The 15,570-nt window shown below is 46.9% G+C and overlaps 1 protein-coding gene across 1 annotated transcript in view; it reads left to right on the top strand.

The window, feature by feature from the left end:
• The first annotated feature begins 379 nt into the window (after nucleotides 1-379).
• The window catches only part of GRM4 (glutamate metabotropic receptor 4), a 1,245,640-nt gene continuing 1,230,449 nt past the window's right edge, over nucleotides 380-15,570 (top strand). The window contains exon 1 of the mRNA XM_086923193.1: nucleotides 380-436. The gene's annotated coding sequence lies outside the window, so the exon portion shown is untranslated. The remainder of the gene's footprint in view (nucleotides 437-15,570) is intronic.

Genomic DNA, 15,570 nt, shown 5'->3' with positions numbered 1-15,570 from the left:
CGCCGGGATCCTCATACCTTCAGCTGATTGTGCACCAGGATCTTCCAATTCTGCACTTACAACAGCGTCTTCCAGCGCACGCTCCCGAGCAGAGATTTCCTGCTCTTACCTCTTCTCCGGGGTCTCCCGGGCTTGCTCTGCACCAGGGAGCCCTGCACCTGTTTTTTTCAGCACCTGCTTGTGTCGGCGTCTTTGTGCTGCTGCGCCGGGGTCTCCTGCACCTGCTGCAGTGCCAGGGACATACAGTGCCTCCTGCTGCTCCCATGCACCTGTGGTGATTGCACGGAAAACGCTAGGACATTCCAGCACCAGCGCTGTGTGGACAGCTCCCGGGACGCACTCTCTGGGCCCGGACATTGTCACGCACCCGTGGGTGACCCCCTAACGTCCAATTTCGTGGAAGACGCACGTGTGCAGACTGCACCCTCTTGCACAGGTAGGTCTGCGTTGCTTGTGTGTGTGTGTTGTTTTGGGCAATCCCAGCCCATATTCTGTTTCCAGCAGGGAAAGGGTTATCTTATCGGTAAAAATATGGCACAAGTACTTGAGGGCCTCGCGTAGCCTGGTTGTAATATGACACTGGTAGGGGCGAGGGGTGTAGTAGAGGCGTGGGCAATGGATGATTGTAAACCACTAGAGACGGCGGTTGTATCGCGTCATTCCCGGCAGTGGGGGAAGCCGGCGGTGAGAGTGTGTGTGCAGAGTGCCCCCCGCCTGCCCTGCACCTGACGCCGGGGCGCTCGCAGCCGCCCTGCCAGGGATCTCGGGCAGAGCTGAGCTATGCCTCGCACAGCGAGCCCTGAGCAGAAGGGCGCTGCTAATGGGCTGTAATAAAACACGAGCGGTGCGCCGAGGACGTCTGAGTTATGTCTCTCCATTCCACACCGCTGCCTGCGAGAATTATTTGCTCATATCTCCTGCGTACCCCGAGAAGAGAGGCGGGGGCAGGTCAGGCGCACTGCCCTCCCAATACTGCCGGGGAAGCGTCTGAAGCCGTCTTAACACTCTCGGGGTGTGGGAAGAGCGACTGAGCCAGATGTGAGTGGTCAAATGAATTTATATATTCCCAGTCCGCCCAGCGGGCTTGCTGGCTGCTTCACATCGCTTGGTAACACGCCACGAGACGGACACTTCCGCCTGCCTTGGGATCAGAGGCAAGCCAATGTCACGCGCTTTGCGTGAGTATCCGACAATTTAGATGTTATTCAAATATTGTCAAAAAGAGTTCTTACATATCCCATTTTATTTGTGTTTCACATAATGGCACCCGAACCCGCACGACTATTTATAACGATGTTGGCTGGGTTGTGGTTCACGTTATGGTGAAAGGTTTCTGTGTGTTGAGAGGAGCGGGAGAGCCAAAGGAGGGTTGTGGGGATGGGGATGATTTCTCCCCGCCCTCCCGACCATGGGAGACAGGTCTGCCGATTGATAGGTGGAGCTGTGCCCCAGTTCTCACGAGCAGCTTAGCGGAGGCCAGATGCCAGGTGTGGCTGGGGAATGCCCTTAGTCAGGTGCTCGATGACCCGGGGCGAGGACCATGATCGCAGTGCCAGGCCCCAGCCCCTGAAACGGCGGACCAACACTCACCTATTATTAGTTTGCAGCACCAATCAACTAGTGCCGGGGCACCCCAAGCAGGGAACACGACCTGAAACAGATGAGGGGCTGATACGTGTCTATAAAACAACCGAACCTAACCATATTAGAGGCAGGTCGGGTCAGGCGAGATTACCACCTGAAAAGGTCCTGCCCGTTTTGACTTGGGCCCCTCGCATACATTATTGCTGGGACGGAGACCCCTCAATCTCACATAAATGAACGGCCAGGTCCCTAAGGTAACGCAGCCAGAAGAGCCACATGGATTGTACAGTTGAATGATTTCACACTTTGCTCCATTATCTGCACTGAATCAATCACTCACTCACTCACTCACTCACTCACTCACTCACTCACTTCCTCTCTCAGAGGCAGTCACGCACATTTTAAGAGGGCCGTGCGAGGCCTCTTCTCCCTTGGAACCATATCTCTTTGACCCCAGGTGAGGAAGACGAGTGAAGGCTTCGGGACTCCTCTGCCACGCTCCCTTACATCCCTAATCTCTCTACCACCCCCGGCATTGCCACGGTCAGTGGTATGACGGCGATTCTTACCGCCCCAGTACGGTTCTTCACCCACTTGCCTTACTGTTAAAACTAATTCATGTAATAAGTGAACCCAACCACGCACGCCTACACTATGGAATTGCCCTACTGCATCCTACAGCCTCGGACCCCAGGAGAGCGTAGAGCTTAGAGCGCGGCTCGTGCTACAGACCAACCATACACTGAAACTCATAGGAACGAGGCCGGATGGTTCTGGGAGAGAACACGTTTGGTGTTTTACCTTTTTCAGTGGTATTGGGGCAGCGCTGTGACGCAGAATGGAAGTCGCACACTCTTGGAGCGCCTTTAGCATTTCTAGTGCCGCGAGGCCCCGCCCCCAAGCTCCTTCCACGCGCGCAGCGCCAGTGTCACGGTTTGCTCCTCCGAGGCCTGGCCGGCGCGCGCGCCTGCGCGAGGACCCTGTTTATTTTGGTTATTCATCAGGATTTGTTGCTGTACGCCGATCCCTTCGATGGCAATTACCGCTAATGGTTTTGATCTACAGCTCCCTGGCAGCCCGTGGGATTTCTCCCATCTTCCCAATCACGCTGGTTTTGCTAATCTTTCCTCAAATTAGTGAATTCCCCCTTCTCCCTTGGACAATATGGCAGCTACGGAATTGGAAATTAGTTCTTTGCTTTTGCTGATGGAGGAATGTTCTTTTTAATGACGCACTTATGCTCGCGCGCAAAAACAGTACAGTGCGCTTAAAGAGGCTCACTCAGGAGGCACAGGCACAGGCAGGAAACAAGGCAGCAGGCGTAAGAAACACAGCTCTACTTCCATTCTTAAATACTAAGGTGAGACACGCGAGCAGCCACAGAGACAAGTGCCACACATGCAGAACTGCCCATCTCCATGCACTGTGCATCAGACGCTCACAAACACCCACAAAGAAACACCCACACACTGTAAGATAGACATGTGCTTTAAAACAATGAGCGCCCAAGGTGTCACGCATCGATTCCCACTCATTGTCACTAGTGGCTGCCTCAAACGTAGAAAATCGTGCACTCCATAAAACAGAACGTCCTGAGCTGTGTGTGGAGGGTTCACAGACCAGGCAGTTTCATCTTCACCCAACGTTTGTCTAAGTGGCTCTGAATCTGACAGGGCATTTGTTCTGATACCACGCTCGAAAGGATACCAGCCTTTGACTGATGCCAGACTCGATACCAGTTATGGAGAGCAATCCAACAGTAAACCAGTTCTCGATACTGTCTCAATACCAGACTCGACTGGTTACCGTTTTTGATACTACCTCAGCCAAAGACTGTCAAACCAGTTCCTGATAGCAGACACGATAGAATACCAATTCTGGATACTAGACTCTACAGGATACTGTCAATACCAGTACTCGATACTAGATGCTACATGATACTGCTGATACTAGTTCTCGATACCAGACTCTACAGGATACTAGTAATACTGGTTCTCTATACTAGACACCACAGGTTACTGCCGATACTAGCTCTCAATACTAGACTTTACAGCATACCGCTGATACTAGTGCTCAATACTAGACTCTACAGCATACTGCTGTTACTAGTTCTCGGTACTAGACTCTACAGTATACTAGCACTACTAGTTCTCTATACTAGACTCTACAAGGTACTAGTAATACTAGTTCTCTTTACTAGACTCCACAGGTTACTACCTATACTTGTTCTTAATACTAGACTCTACAGCATACCGCTGATACTAGTTCTCAACACTAGACTCCACAGCATACCGCTGATACTAGTTCTCAACACTAGACTCCACAGCATACTGCTGATACTAGTGCTCAATACTAGACTCCACAGCATACTGCTGATACTAGTGCTCAAAACTAGACTCCACAGCATACCGCTGATACTAGTTCTCAACACTAGACTCCACAGCATACTGCTGATACTAGTGCTCAATACTAGACTCCACAGCATACTGCTGATACTAGTGCTCAATACTAGACTCCACAGCATACTGCTGATACTAGTGCTCAATACTAGACTCCACAGCATACCGCTGATACTAGCTCTCAACACTAGACTCCACAGCATACTGCGGATAATAGTTCTCGATACTAGACTCTACAGGATACTAGCAATACTAGTTCTCTATACTAGACTCTACAAGGTACTAGTAATACTAGTTCTCTTTACTAGACTCCACAGGTTACTACCAATACTAGTTCTCAACACTAGACTCTACAGCATACTGCTGATACTAGTTCTCAACACTAGACTCCACAGCATACTGCTAATACTAGTTCTCGGTGCAAGACTCTACAGGATACTAGCAATACTAGTTCTCGGTACTAGACTCTATAGGTTACTAGCAATACTAGTTCTCTACACTAGACTCTACAGGTTACTAGTAATACTAGTTCTCTATACTAGACTACACAGGTTACTGCCTATACTAGTTCTCAATGGTAGACTCTACAGCATACTGCTGATACTAGTTCTCGATAATAGACTCTACAAGATACTAGCAGTACTAGTTCTCTCTACTAAACTCCACAGGTTACCGCTGATACTAGTTCTCAATACTAGACTCTACAGCATGCTGCTAATACTAGTTCTCGATACTAGACTCTACAGGTTACTGCTGATACTAGTTTTCTATACTAGACTCTACAGCATACTACCAATATTAGTTCTCTATGCTAGACTTTACAGGTTACTGCTGATACTAGTTCTCAATAGTAGACTCTACAGGTTACTGCTGATACTAGTTTTCAATACTAGACTCTACAGGTTACTGCTAATACTAGTTCTCAATACTAGACTCAACATCATACTGCTGATACTAGTTCTCAATACTAGACTCTACAGGTTACTGCTGATACTAGTTCTCAATACTAGACTCAACATCATACTGCTGATACTAGTTCTCAATACTAGACTCTACAGGTTACTTCTGATACTAGTTCTTTATACTAGACTCTACAGTATACCGCTGATACTAGTTCTCGATACTAGACTCTACAGGATACTGCTGATACTAGACTCTACAGGATACTGCTGATACTAGACTCTACAGGATACTGCTGATACTCGACTCTACAGGATACTACCAATACTACTTCACAATACTAGTCTCTACAGCAGAGGTCTTCAAACTTTTGTAGGCTGAGCCCCCCCAGCTTATTTTTTTTAAATGTTGGCCCCCCCCCGCCACCTGACACAAATTTCTGATATCTCGTACACAACATAACCGACCGCCACCTTCATATCCCGGGCCATATCATGCAAATAATGTCCAACTCAGTAAGTGTGATAGGCTAACTGCAGGTTTGTGAGTGGGTGAGGTTAAATGACAGAGGCTTATTACACAGCTCAAAACTCAATCTTCCAGCAGGTACATTAGTCACCAGACCCTGGTGAACCACAACTGAATATTTGATGCCGCTTTCATTGTTGCCTAAAGAATGCTGGATATACAAGGAACTTTCCAGTGTCAGACCCGAGTAACAAACCCGCCCCCACCTTTCCAGCCTCTCAGAGAAATCCCTGATGCTCGGTGCGGCCAGTCCGCCTTGCTACCACCCTCCAATGGTGCCCCTCATCTTCGGATAGACCGTCCCTCATGTGTATTTGATTTCTTTTATAGTGCTACTCATCCCAAGTATGTACAGCAGGGTGTTGGAGTGCTTTACATCACACACATATTATATAAAGATAATGACTCATAAATGTGAAAGTCAATTTTCTGAAGATAATGGGGCTACAAGGTGTAATCATTCTTTCATCCATCATTCAGTCTTTCACCATTCATTCATTTCACCATGTCCTTCCATCTGTGTGCCCATCCATGGCCACACATATTCAACCATTTGCAAACCTATCCATCATATATCCTTCAATCCATCGTTTCACTCATCCATCCCTCCATCCACCCTTTCACCCTATCCATCTGTATACTCATCCATCCATCCAGCCATTTTAACCTTTCACCCATCCAGCCTTTCTTTCACTTACTCATCCATCCATCCATCCAGTCACTCACCCTTCCATCCATTCACCCTTTTAGTCATCCTTCCTCCCTTTCTCTCTCCATCCCTCTTTCTCTTAGGCATCATCCAGCCTTCCATCCACCCACCCAACCATCTACTCATCCATTCATGAATCCATCCATTGACCCTATCACTCATCCACCCTCTCTCATCCATCCACCCTTTCACTCCTTCACTCATCTACCATCCCTTTCACTCGCTCATCCATCCTTACGTCCACCCTTTCATTCGTCCATCCACCCTTTCACTTATCAATCCATCCATTTCACTCATCCTTCCACCCATACATCCATCTATTTAGCTTTTCTCTCATCCATCCATCCTTCCACTCACCCATCCATCCTTTCTCTCATTATCCATCCATTCACCCTTTCATTCATCCTTTCACTAAACCACTCTGACATCCACCCATTCCTTCACTTTCTCACTCACACACCATCGAAAACTGGGCAGCACTAAATGGCCCAGCAGTATATTAAGGTGCAATTCCATTACAAAAGCCCACTCCACTTACCTGTTGCGGATCTTCCAAGGCGTCAAGAGACCAGCAAACTACTTCACTGCGTGAAATGAAGTGCTTCTTGACAAAATAAAAAAGATCCAACTAAGCAGGTTTGAAGATAATTTGATGATTTATTTAAGTATAATGAAGTCACCACTGGAGTGCGTCATTCCACCTTGAAGTCCAAACGGAATCTTTTAGTTGAGACCGTTCATACTTCAAGGAGGAGGTTGGAAGCACGAGAATGCTTTTTCAACACTTGCTTGTTTAAATAATAATTACACAGCATGCGCGTATAACAACTATTGCGCACATGCCAATAACAGAATGAACACACATGAGAGCTCGTGAAGATAAGGCAAGCTTAAACAATAACTAATACAGAAAGTGTGTACAATATATATTACACTGCGCTGCGGTAAAACCACAAAACAAACAGCAGGAATGAAGAAACAAGTTGGTGTATGCAGCAGTTACTTGAAAGCAAATTTCGTGGCACTTTCTGCCATCTATGCTGCTGCAGCCTCATTGGTGGAACGTCAGTGGGTAAAGAAATACCGGAAAGAAAACGACTTGAGAGATGGGAAACAATGATAAGAGTTTAGGATGGCGTCGCGCCCCCCCTGGGATGGCATTGCGCCCCCCCCAGGGGGGCCCGCCCCACAGATTGAAGAACACTGCTCTACAGGGTTCTGCCAATATTAATTCTCTATGATAGACTTTAAAGGCTACTGCCAATACTAGTTCTCAATACTAGACTCCACAGCATACCGCTGATACTAGTTCTCAACACTAGACTCCACAGCATACTGCTGATACTAGTGCTCAATACTAGACTCCACAGCATACTGCTGATACTAGTGCTCAATACTAGACTCCACAGCATACTGCTGATACTAGTGCTCAATACTAGACTCCACAGCATACCGCTGATACTAGCTCTCAACACTAGACTCCACAGCATACTGCGGATAATAGTTCTCGATACTAGACTCTACAGGATACTAACAATACTAGTTCTCTATACTAGACTCTACAAGGTACTAGTAATACTAGTTCTCTTTACTAGACTCCACAGGTTACTACCAATACTAGTTCTCAACACTAGACTCTACAGCATACTGCTGATACTAGTTCTCAACACTAGACTCCACAGCATACTGCTAATACTAGTTCTCGGTGCAAGACTCTACAGGATACTAGCAATACTAGTTCTCGGTACTAGACTCTATAGGTTACTAGCAATACTAGTTCTCTACACTAGACTCTACAGGTTACTAGTAATACTAGTTCTCTATACTAGACTACACAGGTTACTGCCTATACTAGTTCTCAATGGTAGACTCTACAGCATACTGCTGATACTAGTTCTCGATAATAGACTCTACAAGATACTAGCAGTACTAGTTCTCTGTACTAAACTCCACAGGTTACCGCTGATACTAGTTCTCAATACTAGACTCTACAGCATGCTGCTAATACTAGTTCTCGATACTAGACTCTACAGGTTACTGCTGATACTAGTTTTCTATACTAGACTCTACAGCATACTACCAATATTAGTTCTCTATGCTAGACTTTACAGGTTACTGCTGATACTAGTTCTCAATACTAGACTCTACAGGTTACTGCTGATACTAGTTTTCAATACTAGACTCTACAAGTTACTGCTGATACTAGTTCTCAATACTAGACTCAACATCATACTGCTGATACTAGTTCTCAATACTAGACTCTGCAGGTTACTGCTGATACTAGTTCTCAATACTAGACTCAACATCATACTGCTGATACTAGTTCTCAATACTAGACTCTACAGGTTACTTCTGATACTAGTTCTTTATACTAGACTCTACAGTATACCGCTGATACTAGTTCTCGATACTAGACTCTACAGGATACTGCTGATACTAGACTCTACAGGATACTGCTGATACTCGACTCTACAGGATACTACCAATATTACTTCACAATACTAGTCTCTACAGGGTTCTGCCAATATTAATTCTCTATGATAGACTTTAAAGGCTACTGCCAATACTAGTTCTCAATACTAGACTCTACAGCATACTGCTGATACTAGTTCTCGATACTAGACTATACAGGATACTGCAGATACTAGTTCTCAATACTAGACTCTACAGCATACCACTGATACTAGTTCTCGATACTAGACTATACAGGATACTGCTGATACTAGACTCTACAGGATACAACCGATTCTACTTCTTGATACTATACTCTACAGGGTTCTGCCAATATTAGTTCTCTATGATAGACTTTAAAGCTTACTGCTGATACTAGTTCTCAGTACTAGACTCTACAGCATACTGCTGATACTAGTTATTGATACTAGACTCTACAGTATACCGCTGATACTAGTTCTCAATACTAGACTATAAAGGATACTGCTGATACTAGACTCTACAGGATACAACCAATACTACTTCTCGATACTATCTTCTACACGATACTGCCAATATTAGTTCTATATGATAGACTTTACAGCTTACTGCCGATACTAATTCTCAGTACTAGGCTCTACAGCATACTGCTGATACTAGTTATTGATACTAGACTCTACAGGATACTGTTGATACTAGTTATTGCTACTAGACTCTACAGGATACTGTTGATACCAGTATTCAATACTAGACTCTACAGGATACTATTGATACTAGTTATTGATACTAGGCTCTACAGCATACTGCTGATACTAGTTATTGATACTAGACTCTACAGGATACTGTTGATACTAGTTATTGATACTAGACTCTACAGGATACTGTTGATACCAGTATTCAATACTAGACTCTACAGGATACTATTGATACTAGTTATTGATACTAGCCTCTACAGCATACTGCTGATACTAATTATTGATACTAGACTCTACAGGATACTGTTGATACTAGTTATTGATACTAGACTCTACAGGATACTGTTGATACCAGTATTCAATACTAGACTCTACAGGATACTATTGATACTAGTTATTGATACTAGGCTCTACAGCATACTGCTGATACTAGTTATTGATACTAGACTCTACAGGATACTGTTGATACTAGTTATTGATACTAGACTCTACAGGATACTGTTGATACCAGTATTCAATACTAGACTCTACAGGATACTATTGATACTAATTTGCGATACTAGACTCTACAGGATACTAGTTCTCTATAGTGGACGTGTCAGGATGCCAGTTCTGAATGCGGGCCACCGAAACAGTAGGCTTCAGCTGGTCTACCAGCAGTTTTGGGGTGACTGACCCTCTCCTAGCTGGCCAGCTGCTAGATACCCGGTAGTTATCCTGCCTCAAACCTTTCTTCACCACGATGGCAGTGAGGTGATGGTTCATGTGAAGAGATCCTTCTATCGTCTCAAGTGTGTACGTACCGTGCTTCCAGAGAGTGTCAGGTTAGAGCTATTTCTATATTTCAGCATCCAGGATCCCAAATCCTCTGTCCTCTCAGGTGCTATCCTGAGATCGCTGCTGCCTGCCAGCCTCTGAGCAGCTCCCACCTCAGCTAGGTGCTTTGAGGATAGCTCTGTAAACTCTTGGAGACAGGGAACAGATTGCAAGGAGGTGCTGGTGATCCCTATACCCTCTGCTTGTGGCCTGGCACCCCCAAACAGCAAGACCACATGGGCTTTTCCTGTCTATTAATGTATGTATGGATATACGTATGTGTGTTACCCTATTGTAGAAAGATAATTACAAAGCATTGGAACCATGCACGGGAGGGGTTACAGTGGGTAGCGCAGAAGGAGAGAGGATACAGCTGGGTAGACGGTGTCAGCACATAGAGGGGATGGGTGCAAAGCTGCAGAACAGGAAGGGACACGTTCATGTGGAGAAAGGTGCAGCTGTGGATTGTGAGCAGTTTGAAGGGTGGTATTGAGGATTCATAGGATGGGCTGGCATCCTGACGAGCCCACTGCGATGAGGTGTTGTTTGAGCTTCCACCCCTTACAGAGTGGAGAAGCGATGGAGCTTGTAGGGTATGGCATCCCAGACCCTCGCCACATGGCTGGAGAATGCCTGGCGTCTTACTTTCTTGCATTGGCTGACTTCTAGCCTCTGTGATGCGCTTGCTTGGAGGAGACATTGACTTTGGCCACTAGGACATGGTAGCTGTGGAATGGGCTGCCTTCTAAACACGCAGCAGGTCATGCTTGCGATAGGGCCGGGCTGGGATCCGGTGCAGTTCTGAGAGGATAAGTGTAAATCTGCTGTATTTGCGAAGCCCTTTGATGAGGCTTGCGGCTGTATGGAGGAGGCTGTTCAGTGGAGTAAAGCGGATCGCGAGTGTGGGCCAGGAAGGCATTACCCCCACCCAGATGGGAAAGGATCAAAGACTGCTTGGCAGGTTTGAAGTCTGTCTTCAGTGGGAAGAGCTTCACTCTGCAGACAAGGCCCACTGGTGCCAGCAGTGTTTGTTTATTGTGCAATGTGAATACACACATCTTCTGGCCAAGGATTTGAGTCGCTTTTTGAGATGCAATATTTGAATGTACAATGCCTTCAATCAGAGTGTCTTGGGAGAATGACTGTAAGAAATGTATGACAGCGAAGAGCCCTGGCTTCAGACAAAGCTGCGAACTGCTATAAGTACATGAAAACCGGAGTACTACATCACTGCTCGCAGCAGTGAGCAGCACTCAGATGCTTACAAGATTGCGGTGGACCTTCCATAGCGGCACCTAGTTGCAGTGCGGCTTTGTAAGACAGAGCTGTGAGCTGGTAGTAGCTTACAGCCTCTTCTAGGTGTCTGTAGCTGAGTCATCGCTTCCAGAGTGGGTATCAGACATGGAACAAGGTGGTGATTCTAAATATGCACAACTGAATCCTGCGATGCCTGCTGGTTTGGGGTACACGCTGCTCAACCTTTCTCAAGTGACTGAATTGGCCAATCTATTCTATGGTGTCTGCTTGGATGAGGGTAGAATGAGTTAACTTTTGGAGGTGCAGAATTTACTATGGCACTTGGGATGAAGCTCCCCAGCATCTGCAATATGCTCTGCTAGAGAGATTGTATGGCAGCCCTTTGCGTTCCTAAGGCTCGCCAGGTGTACGCGATTTGTGGGGAAGAATAGATTATCTTCGACGTTAACCCGCATTGGTCAGAGACTGTTTCTGGTTTGAAAGGCCTCGAAGCAGGGATGTCCCAGCCAATTAGTGGTTTACAAATCAACATAGATTTTTGCATCGGGTAAACATCCTCCACCTCTTGGATACCACACATTGAACTAACCTTTCACATAGGGCAGCTCAGGACCCCATCTGCAGCATCCCCCACAATGCCTGTGCTTCCCCAGCATCCAGCACTCCTCCATTCCCCCATGCGTGCTTTACTATGTGATGTAAGGTCCTGGGACAATCTTTTCTTTGATATACTAGGTGTGAAAATGAACAAAACAGCTCTGAAGTTCCCACTCCTGCATTTGAAAAATCCACCACTGATGACCTCAAATAAAGTAACACTGGGTTCCAATCTGACGCTTTTTGCGTTCTCATTTCTGTCTAAGTGCATTTGTTCTCATGGCCAGTTTCATGGAATTGTCATATGAGCAAATTCATGAGCAGGGAGTCTGTACGAGTAAAAGACGGTTTAAATTAGGCCTGGGCATGAAATTCCGCTCACTGAGTTTGAGGAGTTTTTCCCACTTTGTGTAGCACTTGGAGTTCTAAAAAACTCTGTGGAGTGGACCACAGTTTTTTCCTCGCCCGAGCTCGCCAACGTTTAGTTGGCGAGAGCTAGCAAGAAAATTTAACTCCAGACCACCTACCGGTTAGATTGCTCAATGCGGGATGAGAAACCTTCAGTTTGCGTTTAGGAAGCTGCCGCTCGAGAAGAACATCTTCTCGAGAGGAAGCAAGAGGCAGCGCCCTCTTGCCCAGTGTGTGGATACGCTCACGCTGATTTTACAGCACGGGACAAAACACCCAGGCTTAAAATCCGGGTGAACGGTGCGACATAATGCACTCCACCGCTTACAAAAATCCGCGTAGCACGGCAGAGTTTTTAAGTCATGCAGACCTCCATGAACTCCGCCCAGGAATAGCTTAAATGCACACATTTGCAAGCTTCACCAACATTTTTGAGGGAGTTTTGCTTCTAAAACGCACTTTACAAGTGTAATCCTGTTATGTTAGCCTATAAGAAATAAACACACAAACAAACACATACAGTTCAGTGTCCCATCCCTTTGTTAGTAGTCCACTGCCTATGCTGTCAAATGCCAGGTTGTAAATACCAAAGTTTTCTCTCTTGATTCCACTTCATGCCTCTTTCTTCCACCACCCTACGCTTCTTTCCTCTTAAACTCACTTATGCGGTTCTTTCTCATTCCTGCCAGTTCCCTTCGTCACCGTCCTGTTTTTTTTTTGCCTTTATTCTTGCTTTGGTGCATGTGTCTTTGCCTGATAGGGAAATGTACTTCCGGTCCGTGATTTTCACGTGATCCCTTCTCTGCGGGCAGGGGCGGCCTTAGGCATGTGCAAGCTGTGCATCTGCACAGGGCCACCAAACCCCAGGGGCCACCACGCCAATATATATCCTTAATATAATAATCCTCTGAGGATGGATACATATTTGCGTGGCGGACCCTGGCAGGGATTTGGCGGCCTCCGGCTATGTTCCACTTCCAAATACCCTGAACCCCCCTCTTCACTGGCCTCTGCGCTCCACCCGCCTGGACCCCCTCTTCCGGGGCCCCCTACCTACGCTCCCTGCCCAGGGCCACCATGAGCCTAGAGCCGCCCCTGCTGCGGGGTAATATGGGGGTCAGGCCTCAGGTCAGAGGGGAGAGATTGCTTTGTGCAGGGAGCCGAGAGAGCCGTGGCGTCACATCCCGTTACGTAGGATTCGAGTGTGCCCATTGTATGCTGCCCCTGACACGTAAATATACAGTTTGAAATAATAATACTCACTCACTCGTACGAACATTAATAAACAGACTGCCGACCACGTGCACACTCCACCTAGTCAAATACTGACATGAAAACTGTTCGTTCAGGAAGTAGGGCACTTTAAAAGGATCGAAGACACAAACACACCCACGATTGCACGCACACACCCCTCACCCAAACACAAGCAAACATCTCCTCCGAGTGGAGCGGCCCTGGTTTACGTTTTTCACGCAGCTCGTTCTCCTGCCAGACGACTTTGTGGGGGAGGGAAACACATTATCCTTTTTTCTTAAGCTGAATGAATTCCTTAATACGGCCAATTTATCATCCGCGCAGTAAAGATGGCTCCATTTCAAGGCTGGACGTATTGCAAGTGTAAACAGAGCACAGCGGCTGCGGCCTAATGAAGTGGAGGGCGGGGAGCATGCTGGGTTGTGCCCTTGCTGGTGGCGCTGGGACCAGTGCACGTGCCGAGGCTGCCCACCAGTGGAAGGACCCGCAGGCGGCTGGTGGGGAAACGTCGAGTTATTTCCGGTCTGCGTGCGTGGGGCGGGCTGCGCGGCTCTTCTGCTGACTATGCGGCGCGTGCCACGGGCCAGGCCCTGATCCACAGCCTTTTAGCTTTAGGGACCCCTTCAGTATCGGAGGGGAGGCGCCGGGCGTTTCCCACTGATCCCGATGCTGGGTACCGGGGCTGTGATGGTAACCTCGACCCCGAATCCTTCTGGACTCTTCTTGGTAGCAGGTTTGACACATCAAAGCCTGGCTTAGTGGGAAGGTACAGGCACGATACGGTAGATCACAGTAAAAGTGGAATGTCCAGTTAAAGTGATTACTTTAGAATTATATTTACCTCTTTATTAACACTTTAATTTATCAAATAATAAACAGCAGATCGAGCAGTCAACCACTAACGAGTCTAACTTTAATGAACATAGAGGTACGAGGCCTAATACTTTTGTGTGGGTTCAAGACAGCTCTAGATTAGAACCGGGTCATAGCTTGCTTTTCAGGTTCGCGCCTGGAAACTGTTTCAGCACCACGGATAGCTCCAGAGTGATCGGAATGCTGAACTCATTTACCACGGGTGCCAATGAGGACCCCCTGAAGTGCCTGGAAGAGAGCTCTCAACTGTTACCTATGAAAAGTTCCCCTGGGGACATATTACTTACTCTCCCAGGAATCTGTTGTCTATTTATGGAGATAAAAACTATAAGTCTGGTGCAGCTGTTCTTGAGTGATGTACGCTGATGATAGCCTCAGTGATCAATGTGAGCACCCATGTAACACGCTTCTGCCCCTGTCCCCCGCCCCCCCCCCGGCTCCCCTGCCATGGCCTGCATCCTTCTCCACCTGTTGTGTGCCGCTGTCGCGTATTGTGTCGGCCATTATTGGTTACATCTCTTCTGTGGTCCCATCACCCAGCATCTCCTCATCACCACCCTGCACTCGCTATGGACTGCCACTACCACCCCCTGCCTCCGCATTCATGTTATTACAATCATTACAGTTGTTTTTATCTCTGAGCCCACGTCCCTGCACGTCTTCTCATCTGACCCCTGGCACCCGCCACGGTGGATTTAGTATGTTGTGTCGGTGAGCACAGCTTGTTTTTAATCTGCTTCCTTGTCCTCCTCTCGCTTCTTTTCTGTCTCTTACCACATGATACCCTCTATGTGAGATGTGCCTGCCCCTTCCTACATACTGGTGCCTGGTTATTGTTCTTTAGGGGTGTTGTGACTCCTCATCTCCTTTAGTCTCCTGTCTGTGTAATCAGCATCTGGCATTGGCACAAGGTGGGTTTATGCTTCTTTTCTCAGTTGAAACCCAAACCATCCAAGCAGTAGAGTCCATTGAGATGCTGTTGCGTGTTCTTTAGTTGTTCCTGGATATGTAAAGGCCAAAGGTCTGCAGGAGGGACATTTTAGGAAGACTCACCCACATTCACTGAAAGACCCCTGTCTGAAGAAAGGCCCCTGTCTGAAGAAAGGCCCCTGTCTGAAGA

This window comes from Lissotriton vulgaris, chromosome 5 (genome assembly GCF_964263255.1).
Source record: "Lissotriton vulgaris chromosome 5, aLisVul1.2, whole genome shotgun sequence".
Lineage (NCBI taxonomy): Eukaryota > Metazoa > Chordata > Amphibia > Caudata > Salamandridae > Lissotriton > Lissotriton vulgaris.
This window is presented reverse-complemented; position numbering and strand designations above follow the sequence as displayed.